The sequence below is a fragment of the Xiphophorus hellerii genome, chromosome 15, assembly GCF_003331165.1.
Source record: "Xiphophorus hellerii strain 12219 chromosome 15, Xiphophorus_hellerii-4.1, whole genome shotgun sequence".
In the NCBI taxonomy this organism is placed as follows: Eukaryota; Metazoa; Chordata; class Actinopteri; order Cyprinodontiformes; family Poeciliidae; genus Xiphophorus; species Xiphophorus hellerii.
In genome coordinates this window covers 25,585,706-25,594,874 of record NC_045686.1, presented here as the reverse complement: position 1 = coordinate 25,594,874, position 9,169 = coordinate 25,585,706, and the positions used below count along the sequence as shown (strand labels likewise).

General features: G+C 38.4%; 1 long non-coding RNA gene across 1 annotated transcript; it reads left to right on the top strand.

Annotated features, from left to right (window-relative positions):
• The first annotated feature begins 394 nt into the window (after nt 1-394).
• On the top strand, nt 395-8,587 carry LOC116734336 (uncharacterized). The gene is made up of 3 exons (XR_004342209.1): nt 395-406; nt 3,507-3,509; nt 8,423-8,587. It is a non-coding gene; the product is annotated as an uncharacterized LOC116734336 (long non-coding RNA).
• The last annotated feature ends 582 nt before the right edge of the window (nt 8,588-9,169 follow it).

The window sequence follows — 9,169 nt, the reverse complement described above, 5'->3', positions numbered from 1 at the left end:
CCCTTGTTGTGATAAAATGTATATCTCTGTACCTCTGCAGCTTTGTTAACTGATACATGCGTGGCTTTGTATGAATTAAACTCTGTGATCTGTGACGTCAACACGCCTTGTTGTAGTTTCGCTTTACAGCTGCCCCGCTGCTCGCCGAGAGGACCCGGCTTTTAAGGAAGATACGAGCCAAACGTTTTGTTCAAAGTTTTAATAAATATTTCTTCCTTTACAGAACCTATAAATTGACCACACCTTCTAGACCAGGGGTCTCAAACTCCAGTCCTCGAGGGCCGCAGTCCTGCAACTTTTAGATGTGCCTCTGCTGCACCACACCTGAATACAATAATTAGGTCATTAGCAAGGCTCTGGAGAACTGATCTACACAAGGAGGAGGTAGTTAAGCCATTTTATTCCAGTGTTTTGTACCTATGGCACATCTAAAAACTCTAGGTCTGCGGCCCTCGAGGACTGGAGTTTGAGACCCCTGTTCTAGACCTTCTAAATGTCTAGCTATGTACCTCTGGAACACTTCAGGTGCTGATGATAATCCAAATGGAAGTCTTAATTGAGTCTTAATTTGTATCTCCCAAAATGGAGTACTGAATGTACACAGGTATATCCATGGTTATGATGCAAAACTGAAAAAAGTCCAGCATTTGGCATTTTAGCAACCACTTCTTCAGTGGTGCATAGTGGTTAATGTTATCTATTGATGGCTTTATTCAGGCTTTCTGGGTCAATGCAGATACTTTATTGGGTTTCTTTACAGTAACCAAAGCCAATTTGTTGGCTTTATCTGGTTATCACACCCAAGTTGTCCATTATTTTTAGTTTTGCTTACATTTTCAGGGAGCATGGACTACTGTAGTGTTGTCTGACTTTGTCTGAATATGGTATACTCTTGGTATGCAACCTAATCCAGAAAAAATCCTCATATTCACTCAGAATGTCATCCTGTTTTTCAAGTGCATGTAATCTCCAAACAAGTCCCATTGTTTCACTTGACAAAAAAATGGGACTCCAAGAATAGCAGGTGCAATATTTTTTATGACCTCAAATTTTAGATCATACTTTTTATCTTTACTGACATGTCAACATATTTTTTCCTTTTGCTTCATAAGCAGCAAACTTAGCGTGAGATATGCTCACCTTTTTTACAGTCTCAGCTTTCTAGGTCTTTCATGCAGTCAGCTCCAGTATTCAACCTGACTTTCAAAACTTTCTTGTAGACAATCAGATCTTCATGTAATTTTTCTGCCTTGGTAACTGTTATGTTATTTTGTGACACTGAGTGAATGGAGCCAATGAAGAATTCCTTCTCTTCAGTTTCTGTATTTTTATATGCTGCACTTCCTGGTTGTTTGTGTGCTTATGTGATTTGTACATTCTTGCATAGTAATTTTTCCCACAGCAAGCTTTATACACTTGTCCATAATCAGGACATTTTCTTGGATCATACCTGTAACCACATCCAGTGCAGCTTCCTTGATTCTTCACATTTACACTCTGTGCTGTGGCTCCACTGTCTGTCATACTGTTTTTTTCTTTGTGACTTTATGAACAGGGATTTCAACCTCCTCATGTAAACTTTTTATCTGAGTCTGACTACACTCACTGGCTCCGCAAATGTCTTTTGTTTTATCCAGACTGAGCTCAGATTCCCTCCATAAACATCCTTTAAAATAATCAGAGATTCCACATATAATTCTATTTCATATCAGTGACCCAGTAAGTGGCTTAAACTCGCAGTCTTTGGTTTTATTCTTTAAATCAATCACATATGAATTAATAGTCTCTGATTTACCTTGCACTCAAGTGAAGAACAGGTGCCTCAAATACATCATATTTTTCCTTGATTCACAATATTTGCGGAAAAACTCTTCATTGTAGTCATAAGCGTCCTCATCAAAATCAGAAGATGTTGTATACCTTGACTGATCCATCTCTCACTACATGCAGAAACATGTCTCTCTTTTTTTTTTTTTACTGCATCTGACTCTTTCTCAATTTGGCTAGTAACAAGGTACAGTTCAAATCTATTGATCCAGACTGTGAGAGATTTCCTTCTAGTCTTAATGAGGTCAGAGGCTTCATCTATGAGGGGCCGTTTAGGACAAAATTTACGTTTTGTCTCTCACACACTACCAAAAAGTCTCGCATACTCCAAAAAAGTAGCCACGCACACTCCAAAAAATTACGTTTTGTCTCTCACACACTACCAAAAAGTCTCGCATACTCCAAAAAAATAGCCTCGCACACTCCAAAAAATTACGTTTTGTCCCTCACACACTACCAAAAACTCACGCATACTCAAAAAAATAGCCTCGCATACTCAAAAAAATTACGTTTTGTCTCTCACACACTACCAAAAACTCTCGCATACTCAAAAAAAGTAGCCACGCACACTCCAAAAAATTACGTTTTGTCTCTCACACACTACCAAAAAGTCTCGCATACTCCAAAAAAGTAGCCACGCACACTCCAAAAAATTACGTTTTGTCTCTCACACACTACCAAAAACTCACGCATACTCAAAAAAATAGCCACGCACACTCAAAAATTACTCACGCACATTCAAAAAATACTCAAATTGCGTATACACACACTACTAAAATGTCACACACACACACACACACAAACGTTAACTTTCTCGCTCACATACACTACTACCAGCTCGCTCACATACACTACTACCAGCTCGCTCACATACACTACTACCAGCTCGCGCACATACACACAAACGTTAACTTTCTCGCTCACATACACTGCTAACAGCTCGCACACACACAGACGTTTATCTCTCACATACACAAGACTAAAGTTGAACACACACACAGTACTAAGACTCGTTTTATGTATGTGTGAGAGCGAGACTTTTTATGAATGTGTGAGAGCGAGACTCTTTTTGAATGTGTGAGAGTTGTCACGGAAGAGGCGGGGCATAATTTTTGGATCAAACTGCGCATGCGTAGATCCTAAACTATAAGTTTCGATTGTTGACTCACTGTATGTTCTATTACTTAGTATATTTGTGCTTTTAAATATATATAGAACGTTTAACTTTCTTGTAGATTAAATGTGCTATAGAAATAAATGAATCTGATTGATTGATTAAAAATAGCAAAATTGCTGTAGTACAATCTGTCCACTGGGTGCCAGATTGTAGCACTGCGGGCAGTCGTTGAATCGTTTAATGCGCCTGTCAAAGTGCTGGTTGCCTCCGGAGAAGATAGAATGGTGTTTAAAATGGCAGCTGCCTGACCAATTCTCTCTCGTTTCGAATTAGAGTTAGCCATGTTCGGTATAGCAAACTCTTTCTTCTTCGGCACTAGTTGGCGCCGGTTAATAATTCCTGTAATACTGGCACCCAGTGGACAGATTGTACTACAGCAATTTTGCTATTTTTAATCAATCAATCAGATTCATTTATTTCTATAGCACATTTAATCTACAAGAAAGTTAAACGTTCTATATATATTTAAAAGCACAAATATACTAAGTAATAGAACATACAGTGAGTCAACAATCGAAACTTATAGTTTAGGATCTACGCATGCGCAGTTTGATTCAAAAATTATGCCCCCGCCTCTTCCGTGACAACTCTCACACATTCATTGATTCATTGATTGTGGGATGTTCCATTTCTAATCCACTATAAGAGTGTTTGTCACACCATTTGGAAGAAGAGAAAAATGGAAGCAGGTGTGGAACCAAACACCTGCTTGGTTCCACACTCCTCCTACAATCATTTCTTGCAGGAGGAGTTTATATAATACATGGCCTGGTAGACATTTGAGTTTGGGCCTCAGAAGGAACAAAATCCTGGAAGAAAAATAATCAAGCTATCAGCTGAAGTCTGAGAAATTTTTCAAATGCTTAGCCACATCCTACAGGGACTTTTTACTGTTTTCTTTGAACAACCTCTTTTTCTTACCAATTTTCCATAAAGGCCAGCTTTGTAAAGCCACCTCATGCCATCCATCCTGTGTTACAGATACACAGGATGGATGCTGTGTATCTGTAGCACCCATCATGAAATGTTTTCATTGGCATTTAGATCAGGGGAACTTGTAGGGTGTTGTGTATCCAACCTCAGCAGCCTATATGGTTCAAGAAAATCATCTCTTTTCACCTCCAAATGTCCTCCTGTACGTGTGTGGCACATTGAGCGGCCATTTTAAAAGAAAAAAAATACACAGAGAATAGGCAACTTTGAGACAGCAAAGATTGCACATCTGATAATGGTTAATTTTGAGATGTGTTGCTGAAATAGGTGTGCTTTTAAAATATTCTATCCAGGAAATTTTTGCAAAAATTCTAGCCATTATTTCCACATGTCTCCATATAAGAGCATCTGCCAAAGACAGATGGTAAAACTGCCCCAAACTGAAGCAGCAAAGGCAGCAACAGGCTGGATCACATTCGTAAACACCCAGTCCTACATCCCCCATAATGGAGCACCTGAGAGTACATTTAATCCACCAAGATTTTTTGCTTTTCACCTGGAATGTGGAAGCTGACCTTCTGCCCGTACAGACAGATCTCGTTGTCAAATGTTTCATATCAGACCTTTTGTGGTTGTAAATGGCTTTTAATTTGAATATAAGCAAAGGTAAATAATGGGGTTGGAATTAATATTTTGTTAAAAGTACTTAAATAAAAATTGCTGCTAAATCTGCAGCCCAACATCTGACACCCAAAGCTGTCACTCACACCGACGGAGAAACATTTTATGTGCTGCAGTTAAGAGTTTGACCCTGGACTGAAGGCGAATCCTGGAGGAAAGCAAAAGTTGTTTTGTAGAGTCCAACAAGATCAGTTCTTATTGGTTGTTTCTAAGTCAAACAGAAGGTTGAGAGGTGATTGAGTCATTTCAGCTACTGCCTCTAAACTTTGGAATTAATTGCCTTTGAAAATCATACAGACTGATTCAGTTCTGTTTTCATGCAAAGATATGTTTTAATTCATTCATCTGACCTCTGAGAACACATAACTAAAAAACATAAATGATAGTGTCCATCAGTTATGCATTCCAACAATTTCCACTAATCTCAAAACTGTTTAATTATTTTCAGTAACTTGTGTTACAATAAATCTGCCATAATTGAAAAAACGTACAGCTACTGGAAGCATAAACACGTATATACATATAAATGCTCCCAGTTGCCTGTGTCACCTAAATACGTTCCACCATATGCTATCTGTCAATCTGAAGTTGAAGCATAAATTTGCTTTTCGTGACAACAGATGCCCACTTTCTTCTGTGGGTGAAAGGCTCTGAAAGTGTCATGTCCCTCAGCCAGTTTCACCAACAGAATTTTAATAGCGGGGAGCAATAGCCACTGACACCCTGAATAAAAAAATTGACATGGCACCATGTCTACACAGCCTTGACAAGCAAGTAAGGTTCCAGCAGGGATTTATATAATTGCCCATAGACAAGAGACAATGACGGAGAGGAAATTCAACTCCTTTCAATGGTATTAAGTGGGACAAATATAAGAAGTTTTCAAATGCAATAGTGAACATTTTTGTTGTGTCCAGCAAAATGGTACATTAATCCTGAGGGTCTTTACAAGGACCATCAACTGTTGACTGATGAAAAAGACAGCTGCAAAAAACAGGAGCAAGACCTATGCCTAGCAAGATTTTTTATCAGAGTATTTGTCCTGATTTTCTCTGACTGGTATTTTAAGGATGTCTCTGTTATTAGGGTGGCTCTAAAGATAATATCAAGAGCTATTGCTGTTGTGTGTGTTGTGTGTCAAAAGTGATCTGGTCTGCTTGGAAAGAAGTGGACCAGATCATTCTTGGTGCAGCAATATGTTTGACTTTGACTCTGCCAGGTTGTTTACTTATTTCATGTGTTACATTATTGCTATGTTTCAGTCTGTGGTGGCTTTCTTGCGGACATATGCTCACTACTCGCTACTGGTGATCAAGTCTGTGATGGCTAATCTTCAGTGTCATTAAAACAGAGTTACATTTCCAATACTGCTTTGTTGAGCATGAGTGATCATGGAAGCATGAAAGCAGGCTGGTCGATCATTACAGTATGTAAATATCTGGTTTCAACTGCTTGATTCACAGGTGTTTCAGTCAAAGATGGACAATCTGTTTGTTAATATTTTCTGTTCTTATTGAAGAAATAGAAAACTGATTGGCAACTATGTGTTTTTCTCATTTAAATGTTACAGTTTCATAGAAACTTCACCATATCAGTACATTTTAAGTTTCCCTGAATATCTTTTAATTAAGAACTGCATATGTAATGTTGCAAATATTGTACGCCATAATTAATTTACTGTTGTCTAGTTAATTCTCAGAGCTAGATGTAAAACTCTTGTCCACATAATGCTTCTGTGACAGAGAGGAGCATGAGTATTGCAGTCTCTAATTCCCATTTTACTTCTATAAATGCTAAGAATAAAACCTTCAGTTTGAAAGCAAAATTTTCTGCTGGGATAATCTTATCAGATGCTTAAGACATGAAGCTTAGCCATCAACAGCTCTCTATATTGAGCAGGGGATTTTTATTCAAGTCTGAAGCATAACGAAAGTCAATAAAGAGAAGCTAAATGGGAGAAATATGGTATCTGTTACCTAGCTAATGTTATTGCACCAATTTAGAGGAACATGCCTCTGGACTGACATGCCCCAATAAAAGCAAAGGTACTTCAAGACTGAAAAACCAGGACTATCTGGGACCTCTTCTCAGAGTCCTTAGAAATAAATTGTTCAGTTTCCTTTTAAATTCCCTCTAAAGTGAACTTCGATTCACATCGTTTCCTAATGCTTCTGTCATAACTATATGCCAGAGACTTCAATGAATTTTACTTGATAGATGAACACAAAGCAATTGTGCCACAGAAGATGACCTATGACTGCCATGCCAGGTGTCTGTTATTACGCAATAGCCAGCCCCGCCCACTCCTCACAACTCTCCTGGGCTGACTACTGACCAGTTCTCTGTCTAACAGGTCCGGAAAATCTCTAAGACCTGGGTTTTACCCTAAAAGAGATCTATAAGAGATAATCTATTCAAACTGGTGGCGAAAGCGATTCGTCTAGCTCTAACTACCTCCGATCCAGAAGTTACAACCCTTTACAGTTAAGAAACAATCAGCTGAGTAGCCCTTGCAGCTGCATAATTCCAATAACCACTTCTGTTAACGGTAGCTCGCTTCCTAAAATATAACTCGCTCTTGGAACCGGCTAGATTAAATTTAGTGACTTAGATATAAGTCCCAGGGTCATTATTTGCACTCACTAAAGGAAATTATGAAGCCACCTATTTACTAGTATCATGTACATTAGTTTTACCTTAATTAAAAGAACTGAAGAATAATCAAATGACTCAATTAATTCCAATGTCCACCAACCTTATTAGAATTTTATAGTATGAATTTATTAAGCAAGCTTAAGCAGGGATATGTGACATACAAATCAATAATTAATTGCATATAATTCAAGAACAGTATAATAAAATCAACATGTATAACCATACTATCCTGTCTCTTTTCCCTAACCTATGTCGCAAATTCTGAGATGGACTTTTATGGAGCAGATTCAACTCACACCCAGTTGATGGTGGATCTTGGCAACAGAAACATCCAGAATTCTTGGTCAGAGTCTTTGTCCTTGTGTGGAAAAATCCTCCTTAGAATAGAAGCAAAGCAGAACGGGTCCAAATCCTTCGAAAACCCAGCTCTTTATCCCTCAGGGACCTTTGTCTTTTCTCCAAGTCTGTTGCAGTGTTTGAGATCGTTGGGTTGAGGCAGGGCCGACGGTCGAATCAGGAACCAGGGCTGGGGCTGTAGGTTCTTGTCCCTTCTTAGCGGCGCGGAGTCTCAGCTTCCCCGTGGTTCTGAGGCGCGGTCCTTTGCTGTTTCCTCAATCTGCTTCTCCGTGCCGACTCGTCTCCAACGCCGCGGACTAAGAACAACTGCTTCCTCTTTTCAGCCCCTTTTTATATTCTTTTTATCCATGTGTGTGTATGGACAACTTGGTTTACTATTTTTTTTTCTGAACTTCTGCTTTGTTTTTCTGGAAAACCCCGCCGGTCCCCAACCTGTTTTGCTGACTCTCATGGAAAGTCCCATCTCTCCCCAACTTGCGACATTTCCTGACAGCAGGACCCATCATGCTGATCTTAACGTTATAAATCTGCTTTGTCTCTTATAGCTCACTCCATTATGTTATAATTCATTAACCATGTTCAACCTATATTAAAACATTTGATTTACTTTTCAAATCATCATAGCTCTGATATTCATTCAGAATTAATCAAAGAATTAATCACATTAATCAAAGAATTAATCACATTAATCAAAGAATTAATCACATTTCATACTTATTATAAACCATCAACCATAATCATTACATTGTTGTTATCATTACAGATCATTATTCAGAAATACATTTCAGAAAGTTATTTAGTGATTACTTATACCCTTATTACCGATTGTATTCATACATATTCAACTTAATTATTATTTTAATCAAACCGCAAGATTGCTTTATTTCTCCTAGGCCTTTATGTACCTTTTCTGCGTGTACCTGGAAAGATCTCACAACCCCATGCCAGTTTTCTTGACACAGGTTCAGTACAAACCACATCATTAAGTATGTGGACAATACGACGGTGGTGGGTCATCAGGGACAACAACAAACTGGTCTACAGAGAGGAGGGGAAACATCTGGTGGACTGTTGTGATGCAAACCATCTAATCCTGAATGTCAGCAAAACAAAAGAAATTATTGTTGATTTCAGGAAAAATCAGCCACACACCCCTTCTCATCAATGATGCTGCAGTCGAGCAGGTCAGAAACATTAGGTTACTGGGGACCCAGATAACTTTGACCTGGTCCCTCCACACCTCTGGTCTGGTGATGAAAGCTCAGCAACATCTGCACTTCGGAAGAGAAGAGCAAATCTTGATGTTTATTTTACTCTGCTGAAAATGATGAGCCAACTCATATCCATTTCTAGTAACTGCACAGTATGTTTAAGTAATAATCTAATATAGAGTATATTGTTCCTAATTTTGTTTGTTTTTATATTTTTGAAATATAAATCTTTGTGTGATCCTAAATGCCAGAGTCCTGCTGTTACACCTGAATTTACCCACTGTGGGAGAATAAATTATATTTCTACTTTATTCTATTCCACTTTGGA